Source organism: Phoca vitulina, unplaced genomic scaffold (assembly GCF_004348235.1).
Source record: "Phoca vitulina isolate PV1807 unplaced genomic scaffold, GSC_HSeal_1.0 scaffold62, whole genome shotgun sequence".
Lineage (NCBI taxonomy): Eukaryota > Metazoa > Chordata > Mammalia > Carnivora > Phocidae > Phoca > Phoca vitulina.
Window position 1 is genome coordinate 1,835,444 of NW_022589765.1, and position 10,853 is coordinate 1,846,296.

Below are 10,853 nucleotides of genomic sequence, written 5' to 3' on the forward strand. Positions count from 1 at the left end.
TGCCGGGGTGTTGGCCTGTTTTCCTTGATCTTAGGAGGGGTCCTCTCTGCCTCTAGGACTCGAATGTTTGTTTCATTCCCCAGATTAGGGAAGTTCTCAGCTACGATTTGCTCAAATACATCTTCTAGCCCTCTCTCTCTCTCCACTCTCTCCGGGATTCCAATTATCCTGACATTGGAACGCTTCATGGTGTTACTTATTCCTCTGATTTTATTTTCATGGATTCTGAGTTGTTTTACCCTGGCCTCCTCTTTTCCCTTTTTATCTATTATATTGTCTTCCAGGTGGCTTATTCTCTCTTCTGCTTCAGTTAACCCTAGCTGTTAGATTATCTAGATTGGATTGGATCTCATTGATAGCATTTTTAAGTTCTGCCAATTCACCTTTTATTTCTGCCCTTAGAGATTCTATGTTGCCATTAATTGATTTCTCCATTCTGGTCATTGTCTTCACAATTGCTAGCCTGAATTCCAACTCCGACATCTTGGTTATATCTGTATCCATTTGTAAATTTACAGCATAAGTCATAATTTCTGAGTCTTTTCTATTTGGGGGGCTCTTCCTCCTAGTCATTCTGTTGAGGGGTGTTTGAGGGAATGTATAAAGTCCAAATTATTGACCAGAACCCAAGCAAGATGCACCTGTTTTCTTGGGACGTTAGGGTTGCTGGCCTCTTGTTTTCCCAGCCTGTCTTCTGCGGGAGGGGCCTGCCGCACTGTTACTCAGGCAACCCTGTTTGGGCGGAGTTGCCCTGTCCCCCTGTGGCAGGGGATGGGCTCAGCGGGAATCAGTTTTTGGGACTTTTGTTCTCTGGTGGCTTTCCCTGGTGGCTTTCTGCATCTCTTCCGCAAGTCAGAGCAGAAGAGACTGTTTCCAACCCTCTGCCTCAGAGCAGAGAGACGGCAGTCTGTTCTTCAGTGAGCTCTCCAGGCCACACCGTCTCCGTTTCTGTCCGTGCTGCTATAAGCTGCAGTGTCCTGGGTTGTGCGCCCCTCCGCAGCGCTCCCAGTCCTGCCTCCAGGTTGGGGCACATCTCTGCCCTTTGTGCTTCTAAAACCACCAGCCACTCCCAGTTCGCACGCGTGACCCCGCCGCTCCGGGTTTCCGCCCTGGGGCCTGCCCTGAAGTCCTTTCCCCCGCCGCTGCTACCAGACAATGAGTCTGCCCGTCCCCAGCACACGAGGCTGTCGCTCACTGGCGGTGTAGGATCCCCACGGCCAGGCACCCTCCCGCTGCCATTTATCCTCTGATATCTGCCCGCGGAATCACACTCCCCGCTTCAGACCTCGAAACCAACCGCCTGCGATATTCTGTTTGTAGAGATCCAGATCTTCTTACGTCTCAGGCTGGTTTCGTGGGTGCTCAGAGTGGTCTGGTAGATATCCAGCTCAGTTCCGGGGACCATTTGAAATAGGGTCCCCTACTCCTCCGCCATCTTTCCTAGTCCTCCAGTAACACAGATTTTTAAATATGCTGCATCACCTAATATGACACAACAGAAGTTTATGGGCTAATTATAAGTTATCTTTGAACTTATATTTTTCTTTATATTTTTTTATGTTAGTTTCTCATCCATATGTCCTGTTTTCCCAAACTAGATGATCAGCTCTCAGAGAGCAGAAACTATATGGTAAATCTTTTTTACCCAGAATGTAGTAAATTGTCATTAAGTGCATGCTATTTGGCTTATCATTTTCTCAGAGTATCACAAGGCACAACAGGACCTCCTGGAAGCATCTAACTGATTTGGACCCCTTATTAAAACTAGGTGAATGATTAAACCATAGTTTTCACAAACTGGCAGCCCTCAAGCTGAATCTAGTCTTCATGGAATAGTTGTCATCAGATTTTTAAAATAATCTCAATAGTTCTACATCCACACCTACTGACATTTGTTATCTGCCTGTCGTAAAGTAGCCACTAATGCCATTCTCCTCATGAAAATCTCTAGAGAAAAAGACTTTAAATATATAAATCATTAATCAAATAATCAAGAATTTGCTTGGTAACCAACTCAAACTTCTCTACTTTTATTTTCTTGCTTCTTTTCCACATGTCAGTGATCAGACTAAACAAAATCTTTCACATAATAAATCTTATATTGAAAGACTGTGACCAAGCCACCCCCTAGCCATCCATTCTCAAGGAGAAATAAACCTAATTCATTTCACTTATTTTTACAAATCTATTTTTTAAATCTTTCATTCTATCTCACTGATTCCAAACTTACCATCTCCAATTCCCGCCGCCACCAGGGATTAGAGCCAAATGTAAACAGACCATGTTAATTCCCTTACTTTAAACCATTTCTGGCTTCCTGTTGACTAGAAGATGCATTTGAATCCCATTACCATAGCCTACAGGCCCTGAGGACCCAACTTCTATCAAATTCTTCCACATAAATTCTTGCTACTTCCTGTTTTGCATTCTATGCTTCAACAACTTTATACTTGTGTTTCTCACTGTTTACTTATATACCTTTGCTCCAAATGCCCTCCCTACTTGGAGTACCCTTCCCAAGTTGTCTCCACCAATTTCTTATTCATTCTTTAAGGTTCCAGCTTTCCATTGTTTTTCCCATTCTCCACTGATTTCCACAGTGAGGTGTGCACACCTGAGGGGGTACACAGATGATGTATTGGAGGTGGAAAATATTAGAACTTTCATGTGTATGTAGTCTTATCTTTTTATTATTGACATTTTTGTGGTATCTGTAATAAAAATATTTATAAAATATACACATGTACATCTAAACTAACATACCCACACATGCATAGAGGCTAAATATTTTTATGAATGAAATACATTGCCAGTAAAATTTTAAGTCTACTGCTTTCCTCTTTTCACTTTTGATGATTTCTCTAAATGACAGTGTCCACTCCTATAGCATCAATTAACATGTAAATAATGATGATTCCCACATCTATATTATGAGCCCAAACTTCACTTCTAACCTTCACATTTAAATTTCCAACCAGCTACTGAATATTTCCACAAAGGTGTTCTGGAGTTATTTCAAAATCAATCTGTCTTAAGTTTGAACTAACTTTTTGTTCCTTCCTATTTCCCCAATCTGTTGTTCCTCATTTTTCTACTTTTGTTAACTACAAAATTTTCTGAGTGAGAAACCTGGAAGCCTTTCTTGACTCCTCCTTCATTAATTGCAAATACATTTTCTATTTTATACCCCCATGATGATATCTTTATTGCAAGCCTTCAATTTTATTACAACTGAACTGTTGGAAGCCTCCTAACTAGTTTCTCTACCTCCAGTTTTATTTCCCTTCAGTTCCTCCTTCAGCCTACTGTCAGAGAATCCTTATGGATTGCAAATGAGATTATGTCATTTTTCCTTCTTAAGATTTTGTCAGCCACCACTGACTTCTTAATAAAATGCATGATCTCTTAGCATGGCCTGGCAGGCATAGAAGGCCCTTAATGATGATAGGGCTCTGACTATCTCTCCAGAGTCATCTTTTCACCCTCTCACAAGATATAGATAAGGGCTTGCTGTTTTCCAAGTGTGCCATGCTCTCTCATTGCTCAGTGCATTTACTTAGTCATTTGTTTTGTCTAGAATGCCCTTCCCTTAGAGTCCCTTGCAAAACTAAATTCATATGGCCAATTCAATTCAATTGAATTCAAATTCAAATTTTTCCTCTAGGAATTCTTTGCTGATAACAATTCCTTCCAAGATTGGTTTTGTCCATCAATTGTTAACAAAGAAACAATTAATTGTTAACAAAGAAACAATTAATTGCTAATTAACAATTAATCTTGTTAATCTTAGGTGCTTCCAAAACTCCAGGTGCACAGTTCTATTATGTGTAGAGTGTGAATAAAGATTATTTTTGAATGAATGAATGGTTTGAAGCTATTTTCTGAAAAATCTCCACGTTACCCATATATCATTAAAAATTCAAAGGAAAAAGTTTATTTTTATTAGATCTGAACTAGTTCAGAAAATGGTGGAAAGATGACCTCTTCGGTATAACAGATTCTGAGAAATTTAGAGCTATAAGGGAACTATAGCAGCTGATTAGTCTCACTCCCATTTTACTGGTGAGAAAACTAAGACTCAGAGTTTTCATACTTGTTTAAGCTATATAGGTAATAAGCAGCAGAGCTGGAAATGAAAACAATCATCTCTCCTGTCTCTCTTTTCAGTGTGTATTTTCCTGACTACACTAGAAGTTCCTAACCCTTTTTGTGCCATAGATCCCTATGACAGTCCAGTGAAGCTTATGAACCTCTTCTCAAAACAATATTTTTAAATAAATAAAATATATAGGACTACAAAGAAACTAAATATATTGAAACAAAATTATCAAACTTTTTGAAAATTGTGATACAGTAAAACAAATGTTCATTAAAGCATTAAGTAATAAGATCTATTGACAGGTTTAACAATTATTCTAATTTTGAAGTAGTGATGACCATAAATGATGTTTTGAGATAGCTACAAGAACTATAATATGACTTCTATTGATAAAAAAGTCCTAGCTACTGCTAATACAATTGTGTGGGTTTTTTGTTTGTTTGTTTTTTAACCTACATTGATTGTTGAAGGAAGTGCTAATCTTCAGTAACAAAGTAGTGGAAATAAAGAAGTAATAATTTTCTGATAAAAATTCATGGACCAGATACTTGAAACTACACAAGATAAAAATGTATAGATCTAAACACACATACATACACACATATGCACACACACGCACATGGGTATATATCTAGAGAAATCTGAATAGGATCAGTATATTGCATAACTGTTAATGTCCTAATGTACTATAGTTTTGCAAGATGTTTGCCATTGGGAGAAATTAAATAAAGGATACATAGAACCTCCCTATATTTTACAAATACATGTGTATCTACAATTACCTTAACAAAAATCTCAGTTAAAATATCCAAACTCCAAGAACACTTATACTATCAAAATCTTGTTGAAGTATTTCCCAAAGTGTTCTTGAAGATGTGTTCTAAGGCATATGAAAGGGACTGAGAATTCAAGAAACATTTTTTTTAAAAGCTCTAACGTAAACTTGTCTAAGAATATTTGCCCCCCCCCAAAAAAAAACTTATCTTTGTGGAATACTTAGTGTCTCAAGGGGACTTGCATTCCACAAACTCCAATTTGAAAAGTGCTGCCTTCTTCATCACAAGATCATGTCATCCCTTATCACAATAGTCCATGGAAAGCATTCAAGATAGCATTTGAATTAGAATATTGCAGCAGACTGTTACCACTCTTCTTTCATCATTGTTTTTGAGCAACATGGTTTACTTTGGGGTGGTGCCTGTTTGGAAGGATAAGGCAACCAGGTGGAAGGGCTATGTGGGTGTACTATAACACTTTCACACTCATTATTTTCCTTTGCAATTCAGTGAGCTGTGCTGAATTGCAAATAAATCTGTCAACAACCAAAGCAAAAGAAAAAATAAAAATGTTCATAGCAAAAGAAGAATCAATTTAAGGGAACATAGCAAAAAATAAAAAATAAAAAATAAAAAATAAAAATATACTCACCATAAGATATGTACAGAATTCTCTTCAGACTTATATACATAAACTCACATTTGAAGAAATTGAGGCATGGTCTTTTGCATTTTCTTAGAGAAGGTACTCCTAGGTTGAGTTTTGTTCAGCATATCAGTCCTTCTGAACTTTTTTCCCCCAAGATTTCTGAGGGATTACTACTTTGGAATGACCATAAGTTGCATTCAACTTAATGTAGTACAGTAGTAAAAAGAGCACTCAGCTTGGAAACATGCAATGAGGATTTTAATACAACTATGCCACTCACTGTGTGACTTTAAGCCAGTCATTTTGCTTCCCTTTAGCTTCTATATGTGCTTTGTTGCCTATATTAACAAGTGAAAGAGAATAAAGTTTAGACTAGCTGATCTCAAAGGAACTTTTTAGCTATATAGAAGAATTCTTGTCCTTGATCTCCTATACAAAACATGTATTATGATCAGAATGAAAGTATAATTGCCGACATTTAATGAATATTACTATGCAATAACCATTTTATGTGCTTTACATACATTATTTATTTTTTTATTATTTATTTATTTATTATATTACCTGAATCCTCACTAAACCTTGTGAGATAAATATTACTATTATTCCTGTTTTAAAGATGAAAAAAACTGAGACATAGAGAGGCCAAGTAACTTGCCCAATGTCATGCAGCTAATGAGTGGAAAAGCAGGAATTTGAATCTAGGTAGTCTGACCTCAGAAACTCTGAGTTTAACCAAGGTATTGAAGGGAAGCAGAATTTGCCACCCCAAAATATGGCTCTTTGGCATAAGGATTATTTCAAGCTGGTTATTTTTTTAATTGAAGTATACTCGACATACAATGTTATATTAGTTTCAGTTATACAACACAGTGATTTGACAATTCTATACATTACTCAATGCTTACCGTGATAAGTATAGTCACCATCTATCATCATACAACATTATTACAACATTATTGACTATATTCTCTACGCTATACTTCCAAATTACATAAACTGGTTATTTTTAAGAAACAGCAGACAACAGGAGAAGCTTTGAAAACTGAGTAGAAGTTACCCTTTTGTAAGGGACATTTACATTTATAAGGGAAAAAAATCTCCATTTGTAAGGGTGTCTCTCTTCTGTACCAGGAAGTGAAAGATGACTCTAAATTTCTAGAAATACTTATCAATGGAGAAGACAATGACCTAAATCTGCATAACACTTGTTTATTGTGCTTTTCCTGATAGCCTCCTATAACTGGCCCTCCCACCCTGAAGCACCTTCTTTTGTCTGTAGATAGAGATGGTATTTAAAGTGATAGCTTGGGGACGCCTGGGTGGCTCAGTTGGTTAAGCATCTGCTTTCAGCTCAGGTCATGATCCCAGGGTCCTGGAATTGAGTCCTGCATTGAACTCCTTGCTCAGCAGAGAGCCTTCTTCTCCCTCTGCCTGCCACTCCCCCTGCTTGTGCTCTCTCTCTCTCCCTCTGACAAATAAATAAATAAAATATTTAAAAATAAATAAATAAAAAATAAAGTGATAACTTGGGCCATTTGGGGGTGTTTCTCAGTTTTTCTGGGTATCTTCCAGGCATATAGGAGATATACATCCTATTAAACTTGTTTTTCTCTTGTTAATCTGTCTTTTAGAATAAGGGGTCTCAGCCAAGAACCTTAGAAGGTTAAAGGGAAAGTTATTTTCCTTCCCTAAAGTATGAAAGAAAGCTGAAAAAATAAATACACATGCAGAGAGAAGATGGACCAAAAAAAAAAAAAAAAAAGAGAGAATGCTTTAACCATCCAATTTCAGTAGTTGCATACTTCATATGTATGTCAAGACCTTAAGTGGTATTACACACATATAGAACAATGTGAAGCACTCAGGAAGCTGTTTTGCTGTTCTGAAAGTTATCCAATAAAAAAAAACACTACTAAAGAATAAAACTTTAGTGGCCCCAAATCCTTATTCCCTGGACTTATTTCTGCACTCAAAAAATAGATCAATGTGTTGTTGCAACAGCTTATGGATAAAATGTTTTTCTTTTGGTACATTCTGTTTGGCACATATAAAATAAAGTGTGTGTACTTTGCAGATAAAGAATGCTAGCCTGTATGCACAGAAGAAATCTTAATAGTTTCCAATTTATCAATGAACAGTTGTATAACAAAAAATTTGGTTGGCCATTGTCCTTAGTACCTGGGAGGTAACTTCTAAATTCTTGGAATTTCCCAAGTGATAAGAATGTCTTTGTTATTCATAGTAGGCTGTGATAGATTATGCTAATAAGGTGGCTAATGGTGGGCTCCTATATAGTTTAAACCAACTGAGATGACCTAGGTTAGGAGATGGCCAAGACAGAAAAACCAACTATGTGATTGGATGTTTAAGGCTTTAAGTCCTGTGACCTCTGGGGAGGGAAGGGAGGCTGGAGGTTGAGCACCATCACATAGCCAGTGATTCAATTAATCATACCTATATAATGAAACTGCAGTAAACAGTCTGGACACTGAAGCTTAGGTGAGCTTCCTTGGTTAACAATACCTTGTGTATACTGTTACATATAAATGTGCCAGGAAGATGATGCATCTTGACTCCACTGGGAAAGGACACTGGAAGCTTCATATTTGGCACCCTCCCAGATATTGCCATCTACATCTCTGCTTTTGGCTGGTCTTGAGTTTTACACTTTTTGCTATTATAAAACTATAATCATAAGTGGCACTTTCTTGAGTTTTGTGAGTCATTTTAGTGAATTTATTGAACTTGATGGAGGTAGTGGGAAATCCTGAAATTATGGCCAGTTGATCAGAACTTCTCATGCCTGTGGACCCCCAAACAGGTGGTTGATGTCTGAAGTGAGGACAGTCTGAGGAGGATTGTGCCTTTAACTTATGAAGTTTGAAGTTTGGCCTAATTCCCAATAGTTAGCGTCAAGACTCATTGTAATAGTCTAGTAAAAACTTAGAGTATAATATCAGAAATATTCAAGAGAAGCTGACTACTGGAAATTTCTATAATGCGTCAGAATTATACAAACAGCTCTTCATATAATATACTTTAAAATTTTTTCAATAGCATAAATCATAACAATGTTGAACTCTAAAATAATACTTTTATAGTCAGTCATTAAACCAAACTCACAATCTATGAACTCATGCATCTCAGTGCACTCAAAGCTGAATTTCTTGGTGTAAACCAAGACATTCACTATTTCTTTTTCTTTTTTTTTTTTTAAAGATTTTATTTATTTATTTGACAAAGAGAGAGAGTTAGTGAGAGCAGGAACACAAGCGGGGGAGTGGGAGAGAGAGAAGCAGGCCTCCCGCTGAGCAGGGAGCCCGATGCGGGGCTCGATCCCAGGACCCTGGGATCATGACCTGAGCCGAAGGCAGACGCTTAACGACTGAGCCACTCAGGTGCCCCAACTATTTCTTTTTCTTTACTAAATGTCAGCATTGGGCAGGTAATTTTCAAGCAAAATTTTATTTTTCTTTCACTGAGTCTAAATCCAAACTTTAATCTTTTATCTCTATCCTTCAAACTCAACTTTCAGTGACATCAACATGGTTAGGAAAAAGTCTTATTGCATAATATGAAGATAATAGTGATGAATTTTCAGTAACATCACAGTTCTATGACTATGTCCAGTGATATGGAAACTTGTTATGAATACAAAAGAAAGGTATTTTGTTTGCTGACTATAATGGATTAATTTATATCTGGGTTAAAGAAAACACATCTCATTAAGTGAAAAAAAGCTAGGGTGAAATAAGGAATGTAGTAAATAAGGAATTAATTGAACTCATCCCCAACATTTGGAGGGTGGGTCAATTTGTTTAGTATTTCTGAAGGAAGCTGTGACTGTCCAAACTGATTTTCTAACTAAGTGAAGGACTATTGACCATTGCTGCTTAGTTCAGTTTTCCAAACCTCATGACAAAGAGCAGTTTTAGATCCAATGCTTCATTTTATCTTTTCAATAAGTGCTTATTGATTGCTCTTTATGTACCCAACACTATGTTAGGCACAAAGAAAATAGAGATTAAAAAAACTCATTTCCTGCCCTAAGGAGCTCTTGTCCAATGGGAAAAACAACCAAGGGAGCAATGTGGTAAATTCTGTAAAAGTTATACCAGTCTATTGGAGCAGAGCAGAAGGAGCACTTACCTCTGGCTGGAAATATCAGAAAAGGTTTCACAGAGGAGATGGATTGCTTGGGCCAAGACTTCAAGCTATAGTTTGAAAATAAATCAAGGCAAGGAAGGGGAGTTGTAGACATAGAATAGAGACATGGAGGCAGGGTGATTACATATCCTGCTTTTGTCAGGACTGAGAGGACACAGTGCTAAAACCAGGAAAGTCCCAGGCAAACCAAGATGAGGGGGTCATATTTCAAGGAAATTGTATTCCTTTAGTAGGTGAGGACCAACATTTTTAAAAAGAAAAAAATGCATTTCAAGGTTAAGTATTATTTAATGACATTTTTGTTTCAGGAAGGTGGTGTGTGTGTGTGTGTGTGCATGCACATGTGCATAAGTAAAACCCAAATCTAGGAATTTTTTTTCCGATTTTTTTTTCAGTAATTTTTAAACACTTTTGAACAACTACCTGTTCAGAGAATAAACAGGGACCTATTTTCCCAAGTGAGCACATCTTGCAAGCAAGATAGGCTTTATGTGCATAAAATGCATGTAGTAAAGAAGCTCTGATCCCAAAGGGGGCCCCACACTTGATTTAATGTTCTGCTGTCACAATCATGAAATTCTGAATACTTTTGTGTGTGCATGTGTGTGCAGGGAGTATGGGCATGAGGAAAGGAGATACGCCTGGTGGCAGCACACACACTACCACCACATAAGCACTGATCTTGGCTGCCTGAGACCCACTTGCTAGCGTAGGGTAGTCTGGGGCTCTTCAGGGCCCTGAGGAAGTGACTAGGCCCAAGACCAAGGCCCAGATAGGGAGCTATAGTGGTGGCAGCAGCAGTAGAAGTAGCAGTGATGGTGACAGTGGCTGTGGTCTGGGGAAAAGAAAGGGTTCCTCAAGGGGGCAACACTGGACCTGCAGTGGGAAGTCAGCTTGCCCATCCATCCTGGTATACTGTCCCTATGGCATTACAGCACAAACATTAAATCCCTCAGTAGGAACTGCAAGAGTGCAGGCAGTAACTTTGTCAGTGAATTATTACAAAGTAAAATCATATAATGAACATTGCAATAAAACATATCAAGGAATTATTAGAATTCTTTAAAGAGTTTGGAATTTCTGGATTTGAAAATAGCTGCAACATTGCAAAGCAAATATCCACAGGCTTAGTAATAGAAATTAAATTTAAAGAACACTA